At 41.5% G+C, this 13,704-nt stretch overlaps 1 protein-coding gene across 1 annotated transcript in view; it reads right to left on the reverse strand.

Annotated features, from left to right (window-relative positions):
• The window catches only part of HSD17B3 (hydroxysteroid 17-beta dehydrogenase 3), a 105,779-nt gene that overhangs the window by 33,668 nt on the left and 58,407 nt on the right, over positions 1–13,704 (reverse strand). The window lies entirely within an intron of this gene.

Here is a 13,704-nt window from a genome sequence, read left to right on the forward strand (position 1 = left end):
GGTCATGGCGACGTTTCGGATGCCCCCTTGCAGCCTTTCTCAAGCATAACAACAAGTGATACAAGTAGGGTATTTATACCAGTGAGTTACAATTATCTTATCAATGAGTACATAACAGTACATCTCTATCTATCTCTCCCTCTATATATTTATAAATACATATATACATATACATATATATATATATATATATATATATATATATATATATATAAAACAAATAGTCGTTCTTGACAAATATCAACCGTTTTCATCCACCTTAATGGGGTACACGGGGATCCCGCAGCTGAGGACCCCCACGATCTTCGGGCCGGCAGCGGTGGCGTCAGAAACATGGAAGCTTAGAGCTTCCGTGTTTGTGATGTCACGCCACGCCCCCTCCATTCATGTCTATGAGGGGGCATGACGGCTAGTACAAACCAATCACGCCTCCTCCCATAGACATGAATAAAGGGGGCGTGGTGGCACTAGTCGCCAGTCATTCGGCACAGAGTGGAGTTGGCTCTGTGCACCGGATGACTGGGGTGCCGCAGTGGAGATTGTGGGGGTCCCCAGCAGCAGGACCCCCGCAATTAGACATTTTATCTCCTATCACTCCTGACACCCGCTGTGATCCTCCTGTATAATGTATAGATGCGGCCGGCCGCTCTTCTATGGTCCCCTGCACTGGCGTATATATACACATATTCCTATTTCTCACAGAGAGCTGTGATTGTTTGGAACCATCTGGCCAATCACAGCAGGACATATGAATAGTCCTTTAAGGACGGAGCGTTTTTCAGTTTTTTGCACTTCGTTTTTTCTTCCTTACCTTTTACAAATCATAACCCTTTCAATTTTGCACTTAAAAATCCATATGATGGCTTATTTTTTGCACCACCAATTCTAATTTGTAATGACATTGATCATTTTACCCAAAACTCTACAGCAAAACAGAAAAAAAATCAATGTGTGACAAAATTGAACAAAAAAGACATTTTGTACATTTTGGGGGCTTCCGTTTTTACGCAGTACATTTTTCGGTAACAATGATAGCTTATCTTTATTCTGTAGGTCCATATGGTTAAAACGATAACTACTTATATAGGTTTAATTTTGTCGTACTTCTGAAAAAAAATCATAACTACATGCAGGAAAATGTATACATTTAAAATGGTCCTTTTCTGACCCCTATAACTTTTTTATTTTTCCACGTAGGGGGCGGTACGAGTGCACATTTTTTGCGCCGTGATCTGAAGATTTTAGTGGTACCATTTTTTGTTTTGATCGGTCTTTTTGATCGCTTTTTATACATTTTTTATGGCATAAAAAGTGACAAAAAACACACTATTTTGGACTTGTGAATTTTTTTGCGTGTATGCCATTGACCGTGCGGTTTAATTAACTATATATTTTTATAGTTAGGACATTTACGCACGTGGCAATACCACATATGTTTTTATTTACACAGTTGTTTTTAAATGGGAAAAGGGGGTGATTCAAACTTTTATTAGGGAAAGGGTTAAATGATCTTTATTAACTTTTTCTTTTTACTTTTTTTTGCAGTGTTATAGCTCCCATAGGGGGGCTATAACACTGCACACACTGATCTTTTACACTGTTCACTGCAAAGCCATAGCTTTACATTGATCAGTGTTATCGGCGTTTGCTCAAGCCTGGACTTCAGGCTTGGAGCAATCAATCAACGATCGGACGCGCAGGAGACAGGTAAGCCACTCTTCAGCTGCGTCCTAGCTGATCGGGACATCGCGATTTTATCGCGATGGCCCCGATCAGACCGACTGAGCAGCCGGGATGCTTTAACTTTCACTTTTTTTGCGTCTAAAGAGTCAATGCCGGACATCAGCCCGATCGGCGATGTCCGGCATTACTGTGGGTCCTGGTTGCTTATAGCAACCAGGACCCACCGGGTATGACGCGCGCTCACCTTGTGAGCGCGCATTATAACTGGACACACACATATGGACGTTCATAAACGTCCATGTGCGCTAAGCGGTTATTGGTACCCTACAAAATGTTATTTAAAAAGGTATCTCCATCACTTTTTTGGATCACTAAAGTCCAAAAGAGACTAAAAAACACCTGAAAAACACCAAAGTTAAAACCCACATGACCAAGGGCGTAGCTATAAACCCCAGGGCTCCGGTGAAAAAATTGCCTTGGGCCCCCCAGCACCTGACAACCCACTTCCCCAATCCCGGACGACCCCTTACTCGGCCGCACAAACATATCAGTGACTACAGCACTGATGGGACACAGTCAGGAGAATACACAACTATATAAGTGACTAACAGGCAGGGCCAGACAGACAAAACAGACATTTAAGAATAAGCAGCACATTTTTCTGGAGGGGATCCAACTGCTGGGACCCCCACCAATCACTCAATCACCTTGGTTCCAGTTACTCTCAGGCTGTTATAAAGCTATAACTCCCAACATGTCTGGAGAGCCTCAGGCATTGTAGGAGTTGTAGTTTTGCAACAGCTGGAGAGCCACAGATTAGGGTACAGCATCACCCATCATCACTGTGGAACTTACAAGTGATTACAGCTGTGATAGGACAGTCAGAAGAAAACAATGATATTAGTGACCTAAGTGACGTCTTCTCTGTTGTCTTTTCTTTTCTTCTTCATCTGCTCCAGACATCAGGACGTCTTCCAGCTCCATCTTCTCTGCAGAGTCTGACGCCTGGACATAATAGGTTCTCACTTTGTCCGTAGATCCTCATCCTCTGCATGAAGACAATAATCATTATTATTCTGCTAAATACTGTACCTCCTGCATATAATACTGCCACCCACTGTACCCCCTGAATATAAAACTACCATCAACTATACCCCCTGAATATAATACCGCCACCCACTGTTCCCCCTGAATATAATGCTGCCACCTACTGTACCCCTGCATATAAAACTATCATCCACTGTACCTCCTATATATAATACTGCCACCCACTGTACCCCCTGAATATAATACTGCCACCCACTGTACCCCTGAATATAATACTGCCACCCACTGTACCCCCTGAATATAAAAATATCACCCACTGTACCTCCTGCATATAATACTGCCACCCACTGTACCCCCTGAATAAAATACTGCCACCTACTGTACCCCCTGAATATAATACTGCCACCCACTATACCCCCTGAATATAATACTGCCACCCACTATACCCCCTGAATATAATACTGCCACCTACTATACCCCCTGAATATAATACTGCCACCCACTATAGCCCCTGAATATAATACTGTCACCCACTATACCCCCTGAATATAATACTGCCTCCTACTGTACCCCCTGAATATAATCCTGCCACCCACTGTACCCCCTGAATATAATACTGCCACCCACTGTACCTCCTGAATATAATACTGCCACATACAGTACATATATACACCATCCATACAAACAGTACATAGACACGCTGCCTATGCCCCCCCCACATGCATAATACATACATACACACACATCATGCATACACATATCATACATACACCCGCCGCCTCCAGATCCCCCCCGCATAATACATCTCCACACATCATACATACATATTGTTTACACACATCTATCATTCATAAACACACATCATTCATACATCATACATACAGTACATACACACACATCATTCATACATCATAGATACAGTACATACCCACACATCATTCATACATTCACACACACATCATTCATACATCATACATCCAGCCTCCGGACCCCAAATTCTATGATCACCTCATGAACAAGCAGATACCATTATTCAGGATGGCTGAACGTGTGCAGCCCACAAATCCCCCCCCCCGCCCCCCGCCCCACATATTCAATACATTTTCTGCTGCAGATTTGCTGTGGTAGATTTTGCTACCAATTGAAGTCAATGGGCAGCAAAGTCTGCTGAAGCAAATCTGCAGCAAAAACACTCCAATGCACCCTTAGGGTAGGGTCACATGTAACAGATCAGTAGTGTATGTTACTCTGCTGATCCGTCAATGACCTGACCTTTAGTGTGCCTCCAGCTGTTTTCCCCCTTGTCCTGCTTACAGCAGCAATCTGCCGCTACAAGCCGCTCGACGATGTCTCAGAGTACACTGCATGTGCCCAAGGTGACTCGCAGGTCCCTGTGTGGCTGCTTGTTAGTGGCAGATTGCTGTTGTGAGCAGCCCACAGGGGGAAAAAACTGCAGGAGGCACTCACCGACAACCAGGAAAAGGATCGTGGCGGAGGCCGGAGCGGGTTACTGGAGGCACCTGGGGAGCGACAGCAGGTATGTATATTTATTATTTTACTGCCGGCAGTCTGAATGACAATTTTTGCATCCTGGAGTACTCCTTTAAGACATTTACTGTAAGCCAGTGTTTTCCAAGCATGGCACCTCCAGCTGTTGCATAACTACAACTCCCAGCATACCCAGACAGCCTTTGGCTTTCCGGGCATGCTGGGAGTTTTAGTTTTGCAACAGCAGGAGACGCAAAACTACAAATCCCAGCATGCCCAAACAACCTTTGGCTGTCCAGGCATGCTGACATACACATTGTTTACACACATCTATCATTCATAAACACGCATCATTCATACATCATACATACAGTACATACACACACATCATTCATACATCATAGATACAGTACATACCCACACATCATTCATACATTCACACACACATCATTCATACATCATACATACAGTACATACACATCATACACACACACCATACATACACAGGCTGCCTCCGGACCCCAAATTCTATGATCACCTCATGAACAAGCAGATACCATTATTCAGGATGGCTGAACGTGTGCAGCCCACAAATCCCCCCCCCCCCGCCCCACATATTCAATACATTTTCTGCTGCAGATGTAGTTGTAGTTTTACAACAGCTGAAGGCACCATGGTTAAAAAACACTGGCTTCTGACGTCAGAGGATGTCACTATGCGCAACTACTATGAAGTGAGCGCAGGAGTTCCTGCACTAACTTCATAGCCATGCCATAAATGAACGGCGCTGCAGCGCCGTACATTTATAATATGCAGGGTTTATTCATACCAGGCAGGATAGCAGGGTCCGCTAGCGGGAGGGAAGGGAAGCGTCGTGCGGGCGGCCGTGCATAAGGATCCTGCGGCAGCTGTGCATAAGGGTCCTGCGGCAGCTGTGCATAAGGGTCCTGCGGGCGGGCGGCAGTGCATAAGGGTCCTGCGGGCGGCCGAACATATGGATGATCGGGCAGTCACTGAGGAAGGAGAGAAGCAGGGCTTCCTGTTGGCGCAGTACGTGCCCTGCCCCTCCTCCTCCACTCACTCAATGCAGTGGAAAGGCAGGGGTGGGATAGTCACTCAGGTCCCTCCCCAGGTCCTCCATGTTGACTCTGCTCCTGCCTGACAGACAAGTCTGGTAGCAGCGGCTGTCATACTGATTAATTAACATGATGGAGGTGCTGGCCATCTTGTGATTGTGGCAAAGGGGGCCCTGCGGGCGCCCCTGGCTAATGGGCCCGGTCGCCATGGTGACCGTTGAGACCTCTATAGCTACGCCACTGCACATGGCGTTTTTCTTGGCGTTTTTATTTTTTACTCCCATAGACTTTCAAAAAAGAGTAAAAAAACGCCAGAAGGTTTAAAGAAACGTCAAACTGAAAAACGGCAAGTGGAAAAAGAATTTTGCGATTTTTCATTGATTTACAGATGACATCTGGCCTCAGCGTTTTTTTGCCGAAAAAACGCCATGCGGCAGAATTGGCATTTTTCTTGGTGTTCCCCCCCCCCCCCCAAAAAAAAAACAGGTATAAACGTAGCCTCACACTGACACCTCTGCTAAGCTACTCCTCCTCTCTAGGCAGGATAGCCTCCTCTCAGGGATTGGTTGTTAAGCAGGGACCTCCCAGCTTCTAGAACTTTCCAACCAATCTTGTCATGTCTGGAGCTGTACACTATGGAATGGTCACAGAAAAGAAAACACTAATATAAATGTTATTGATTTTAAGAGAGTCCCCTATTGAGAACATAATGGAAGAAAAATGATTTTTAGATTAGTTGCATACATGGATATGTCCAAAAATTATTCTCAATATTCATTGTGCATCTCGGCAACTAACCAAAACTCTGTTGTCACTATTCAACTGTTTTCCCACAGTGTAATGTTTTTATTTTTACTTTCTAATTGAAATAGACTTTCATAATTATATTAAAATAATCAATGTTTTCCTATGGAATTTCCTATGGGCATTAAAAAACAAAAGGCACAAAAACCTTTAAAGGTCGGGACACAACCATTTGATTGCCATATTTGGTTATTATTAACAAATATAATTTTAAACCTATTCAATAATTCTGTGCCGGAAATTTGCCAACATATTTTTGTACTGCGTCAGGCAAGAAGTAAAACCAAAACAATTGGAGAAAGCTGGCCAACAATCCGATAATTCATGTCAGCAAGACCTTATTTAATGATATGTAATCCGCTGTGTGAACACAAAACAATTTACATTAGATAAAACTACATCTATTTCCTTCTGCTTACAATACTTTGCGTAACATCTTATCACCAGGAAAGAAGAGCAAAACATTTAAGGGAATGTCTCATGTATTTATTTTTATTTTATTACGTGTAAGTATTTAAAAGTAAAATAATGTTTCTTTTCAAGTAGCTATTTCCTTTTCATAAGTATACTCTAACTTTACACTTCCTTTTAGTATTGCCCGCATTGCATTATGGCATTACAGTCTTGGAGATATTATGGAGGTACAGCCTCTTCTTTTAGAGACTAAAAAGTGACGGCGTTGGTGCTGCGCTGTCTTCCTTCCTGTCGTAAACTCCGGCCTCAGCGCAGTGATGCAAGACTCCGCCCACCAACGTCACAAAATACGAGCTCAAAATTAAACAAAAAAGCCTCCAGAGTACGAATATTCATGGTGCGGCATAGTATGTTTTTCATATTTTTTTTTTTTCTGAGGAGGGTGGATGGGTTTCCCGGGTTTTGCTTACGTGCGATTTATTTATCAAGGCCGTGCAACTATTTGATAAATAGGTCGCATGTAAGCAAAAATAAGTTTAAAAAAACATTGTCATGTAAAAGTGATACGTTTGAAATTAATGATAAATCTCCTTCAAAGTGTTCCTATCCTGCCTTAGGCTAGGTTTCCACCTGTTTTTTTTTTTTTTTTTACAAAACGCCAATAAAAACGTCCATTTTGCCGCATGGTGTTTTTTTTGTGAAAAAACGCTGCGGCCAGATGTTAGCTGCAAGTCAATAGTAAACTGCAAAATGTCAAATCCACTTGGCGTTTTTCCGTTTGGCGTTTTGTTTAATCCTTTTGGCATTTTTAAAAAACGACCTCTTGTCGAGACTTTGGCGTTTTTTCGGGAAAATCTTGGCGTTTTTCTCCCATAGAAGTCTATGGGAGTGAAAAAACGCCAAGAAAAACGCCATGTGGGTTTTAACTTTGGTATTTTTTCAGGTGGTTTTTATTTTCTTTTGGAGTTTAGTGATCCAAAAAAGTGTTGGAGATACCTTTTTTATTAAAATTTAGTAGGGTACCATTAAAAAATGATAATAAAAGAGATACAGTAGTGATGGAAAAAATTGTATTTAACGAAATGTATCTTTTTTACATCTATATATTTTTTTATTTTTTTATATTTATATTTCTAAAAAAATTTTATTTAATTTTTAAACAGGGATTAATTTATGTGAGCGGGTAGGGCACTAAAAATGTAGCCGACAATAATAAAAATGTAGTGTGTGTGTGTGTGTTTCACTTAAATTTTTTTTTTACATTTTTTAGGTAGTACTACTACTCCCAGCATGGAACACACTGTTCCATGATATGAGTAGTAGTTACCTGTACTAATTGACAGATTGCCGGGGTCCATTGCGATCCTCCTGTATAATGTATAGATGCGGCGGCTCCTCTATGGTCCCCTGCACTGCCGTATATATACACCTATTCATATTTCCCACAGAGAGCTGTGATTGGTCAGATGGTTCCAGCCAATCACAACTCTGTGGGATATATGAATATGTGTATATATACAGCAGTGCAGGGGACCATAGGAGAGCGGCCACCCGTATCTATACATTATACAGGAGGATCGCAAAGGGTGTCAGGAGGAGTGACACTCGCTGCGATCTGTCTATTAATGCAGATACTACAGCTCCCAGCAGAGTGTGCACATGTTGGGAGCAGTAGTACCTGCAGTAAGGGACAGATGTCACTCCTCCTGACACCCTCTGCAATCCTCCTGATGGGAATGTCGGGATCAGCTGTTCTCAGGGCTACAGAGCTGGGAGAACAGCTGATGCTGAGCAGTAGATATACATCGTATACCCACTGCCCAGCAAGAACTTACAGTGAGCATGCAATGTGTATACAGTATTAACATTGCTGGCTCACTTAACCCTTGCTGAGCTGTGCGCTAAGCCAGCCCGGCAAGGAAAGAGTTAACTTACACTGCTGGACAGTGTAGGTTAACCCTTTGGGCGGTATACACTATATACAGCTATGTATAGATAGCTGTATATAGTGTATACAGAAGATGGAGAAGTCCCCTTACCTCCGTCCAGTCCCCGCGGGTCAGTGTAGCTCCGCCCCTAGCGATGATGTCATTAGGGGCGGAGCTACATACGAGATCCAGGCTAGTAAGTCTGAAGCTCTGTTCACATTGTCCGTTTTGGATAATGGGAACAGACCCTTCTGCCAGTGTCTACCCAGACAGGGAGACTCCAAAGGCTGTCTGGGCATGCTGGGAGCTGTAGTGTTGCACCAATTGGAGGCTCACTGTTTAGGTAGACATTGCATTATGGGCGCTCTCCCCTGCAGAGAGCGCAAAAAATGTCATAACCCATATTTTTTTTGTGTTTTTTTCTTTCTTTTCGTTTCAGATCCATGTATGCAGAGGATTATGACGGATTCGATGGATTACCACGGATGAACTGGATTTTTTATATTTTAATAAAATGGTTAACAAGGGCTGTGGGGGAGTGTTTTTTAAAATAAATTTTTTTTTCCAATGTGTTGTGTTTTCTTTTTTGTTGAATATTCATGCTTAGTTATGAAGGCTGTCTAATAAACGGAATCCACTACTAAGTCGGGGCTTAGCGTTAGCCACAAAAACAGCTAGCGCTAGCCCCCAATTATTACCCCGGTACCCATCGCCACAGGGGTGCCGGGAAGAGCCGGTACCAACAGGCCCGGAGCGGCAAAAATGGTAACAGGCCTGCGTTATTTAGGCTGGGGAGGGCCAGTAACAATGGTCTGCGCCCACCCTGGTAACGTCAGGCTGTTGCTGCTTGGTTGGTATCTGGCTGATACTGAAAATAGGGGGAACCCTATGCGTTTTTTAAATTTATTTATGAACAGAAACGGTGACAGAAACAAGGAAGGTAAGTGGACCTCCTGTTCTGTATACACTATATACAGCTATCTATAGATAGCTGTATATTCTGTATACCGCCCAGAGTGCTATAGGAGCAGGGAGTCCTGTCGGTCTGGTGACAGGATTCCCGGCTCCTGTATAGTATACACGTGTACACTATGCCCCCCTGTATACTATACGGCCGGGGGAGGTGAGTAGGGATGTCGCACATCACTCCTCATCTCCTTATACTCTGTGGACCGGGCGCTCAGCATCCGACCAACAGAGTGGTATCTGAAGACAGTGAGAAAACTACCACAGGGGACAAAACTGGTTGTTTCCACCCACCAGGGAAAACGCCAGAAAAAACACCAGAAAAACTGCCAAAACTCAGGAAAAACCTGTGGCAGTTTTTCTGGCGCTTTTGCTGGCATTTTTTTAGGTGTACAAAAAAAAAACAAGTGGAAACCTAGCCTTACCCCGTGCATAATAGCTGACATTAACTCCTTTACTCTCTAAAGATAATGACATGCCTCAGTCTATACAGCAAAGTTGATAGATTTAAAGCTAGATAAAGTCTATAGTATCTGTTTCAGCGGCATTCTATTTTTTTGTAAAAGCACCCCAAAAGTGTTAAAAACATGCAATTTTCTGTATCTGAATAGCAGCACAAAAAGCATCCCTCCCCCCCAAAAAAAAAACCATGCTTAAAACATGTCAAAAAACTAATATTGAAATTAAATAGAATGTAATTTATGAGATATTCCAATATCTATTCTTTATTGGTTCTCAAAAGTGCAAATCACTCTGGTTCTATGTGAATATCGAACCTGACAAATTAATTCTACCACAATAAATGTACAGTACGGATCCTCTTTCACTTCTATTTTTTAAAGGGGTTATCCGCTGCTCAGAGTTTGGAACAAGCCGAACAGTTTGTTCCAAATGCTGAGCAGTGGAGTACCCCTTTAATGGGTTCTAAGATCATATTTTGTAAATATGTTTAGATATCAGGTTGTTTGTGTAATAGATATCTAGAATAGATGTTTCTCACTTATTAACGGTAGTAGCACTGTTGCTAAACTGTTTTTCCAATCTTATGCAATTCCTATAAGACACATGATAACAGAGCATTTGAGCATTTATCAAAAGCAAAACCATTGTATTTGTCCTGGTAACCATGCCATTAGAGATGAGCGAACTTACAGTAAATTCGATTCGTCACGAACTTCTCGGCTCGGCAGTTGATGACTTTTCCTGCGTAAATTAGTTCAGCTTTCAGGTGCTCCGGTGGGCTGGAAAAGGTGGATACATTCCTAGGAAATAGTCTCCCAGGACTGTATCCACCTTTTCCAGCCCACCGGAGCACCTGAAGGCTGAACTAATTTATGCAGGAAAAGTCATCAACTGCCGAGCCGAGAAGTTCGTGACAAATCGAATTTACTGTAAATTCGCTTATCTCTACATGCCATAAATCTTATAAGACCCAAACCACTTCTGTAAATAGGGCTTGCAGCAAAATGAGCCCTACAAAGTAAAAAATCATGACCTAATGGTGGACAGACATTTTGTATAATAAAATATATAATAATAGGTTACAACAAAATATTTTCTAAAAATGAATATAAACAAAGTAAAGCAGAATAAAAACCAATGTCCCTTTACTGTTCCTTGTTGACTTAACAATATTTAAAGGATATGTTCAGATTGAGTAATTTCAGGCAGAATCCATACTGATTTTGATGCTTAGTCTATGTTCATATGGTGGATTGTCTACCCAGAAAATTTTAGGGCAGACATTCCACAGACAGCAGGTGCCGACAGAACATGCAGGTGCTCGGACCACTCGGAAATGCGCCATAGACAGCAATGCCTTTCCAAGCAGATTCAGCAGAAAGAATTGACATTCTGCTACATAAAGTTAACACTGTGGTGAATTGAATTTTTGCTTTCTCATTCACATGGAAGATTTTCCACTGCAGAATTTCTGCCACGAAAATTCTGCATTCTATCTTCCGGGAAAAGAATGAACGTGTCAATTCTTCTAGCGGAATTCCACAGCAAAGTTCCATTGAAGTCAGCCAAAATCTGCTGAATGCAAGAATTTCCACATAAGTTTAGCTCAAATTCAATACATACTCTGCACAGAATCCGCAAATCTGCAGAAAATCCACGGCCAGCCTGTCAGAAAAGAGTCTGAGAGGAAGCACAGAAATTCCGCAGTGTGAACATACCCTTATTCTACTTCTAATCCACCATGAATTCTATCTTTAATCTGACTCATTGATTTCAAAGGGATTTCTGCAACCATGTTCACACTGTAGCTTCCGCATGTATATTTCACTGATCAGCAGGACACCGATCCACGTGACTTCAGAAGAATTTTGTTAATTTATGAGAGGAATCTGTGTGGTAACATTGAAGTCGATGGGACTTTGTATTTCCGCTCCATATCTGCCAAATTCTGCACCAATTCCTTGTCCTTTCTGACTTATGTCTCTTATAATCGCTCTTATTTCAGCATCAAGCAGAAATTGAGTTTCTAAACAAAGTTATGAAGAGGAACTTTGTGCACAAGGCCTAACATTATCAAAATGACCTTGTAAGACCCTGTTTAAATCTTTAAAATCGTCAATAGGTTAAAAAAAAGGTCAATGTAAGAATAATTGCCGAAGCTTTGGAGTTATATATGGCTGTAATACCATCATTACAATGAATTTCTTTCACAGCATGGATATTTACAGTGATTCTTTAACCCCTTAAAGGGGTACTCCGGTGAAAACCTTTTTTCTTTTAAATCAACTGGTGGCAGAAAGTTAAACATATTTGTAAATTACTTCTATTAAAAAATCTTAATCCTTCCAGTACTTATTAGCTGCTGAATACTACAGAGGAAATTCTTTTCTTTTTGGAATGCTCTCTGATGACATCACGACCACAGTTCTCTCTGCTTACGTTATTATAATAATAATAAAGCTTTATTTATTGTTGTCCTTAGTGGGATTTGAACCCAAGTCCCCAGCATTGCATGGCAGCAGTGCTAACCACTGAGCAACCATGCTGCCCTTAGCATACATCTGCTATGCATGGTTGCTAAAATGGACAGAGATGTCAGCAGAGAGAACTGTGTTCGTGATGTCATCAGTGTTCCAAAAAGAAAGGAATTTCCTCTGTAGCATTCAGCAGCTAATAAGTACTGTAAGGATTAAGATTTTTTTAATAGAAGTAATTTACAAATATGTTTAACTTTCTGCCACCAGTTGATTTAAAAGAAAAAAGGTTTTCACCGGAGTACCCCTTTAAGGACCAATTCCATTTTGACCTTAAGGACCAGGCCAATCTTATTTAAGCATTTTCGTTTTTTCCTCCTCGTCTTCTAAAAATCATAAGTCTTTTATATTTTCTTCCACAGACTAGTATGAGGGCTTGTTTTTTGCGCGACCAGTTGTCCTGCGTAATGAAATCACTCACCTTACCATAAAATGTATGGCGCAACCAAAAAAAATACTATTTGTGTGGGGAAATTAAAAAGAAAACCACAATTTAGCAAATTTTGGAAGGTTTCGTTTTCACGCTTAAAAAAAATGGCAAACTTTTTAACCAAATTAGTACGTTTAAAATCCTTCTATTTTGACAACCTATAACTTTTTCATTTTTCCGTATGAGGACTCATTTTTTGCGCCATGATCTGTACTTTTTATTGATGGCACATTTGTGTATATAAAACTTTTATAAATTGTTTTATAATTTTTTTTAAATAAAATGTGACAAAAAAAGCAGCAATTATGCGTACGGGATCAATTACATTATATTTTAATAGTTCGGACATTCATGCACGCGGCAATACCAAATATGTGTATACATTTATTTATTTTTTTACACTTTATGGGGCTAAAATGGGAAAAATTGACATTTAAAATTTTTATTGCAGAAGGGGATTTTTAAAAATTTTTTTACTTTCATGTTTACACTTTGATAGCCCCCATAGGGGACTATTTATAGAAATCCTTTGATTGCTAATATTGTTCAGTGCTATGCATAGGACTGATCAGTGTTATCGGCTATCTTCTGCTCTGGTCTGCTCGATCTCAGCAGAAGACCCCTGGAGACGGCCAGAGCCAGGTGAGGGGACCTCCGGCCACCATGCTGGATGATCAATTCACCATGGCAGCACTGCGGTGCTCGCAGTCATGGCGGAGCATAAATGTACGCCATGGTGCGTTAAGTCCCACGGCACCGTGATGTACATTTGCGTCAATTGTCATAAAGGGGTTAAACACCTGAAATATCCCTATTAGAATCCCTTATTATTATTAGGCGGACAAGCAATGAACTGGACACCTATTGTTTTG

This window comes from Hyla sarda, chromosome 1 (assembly GCF_029499605.1).
Source record: "Hyla sarda isolate aHylSar1 chromosome 1, aHylSar1.hap1, whole genome shotgun sequence".
Lineage (NCBI taxonomy): Eukaryota > Metazoa > Chordata > Amphibia > Anura > Hylidae > Hyla > Hyla sarda.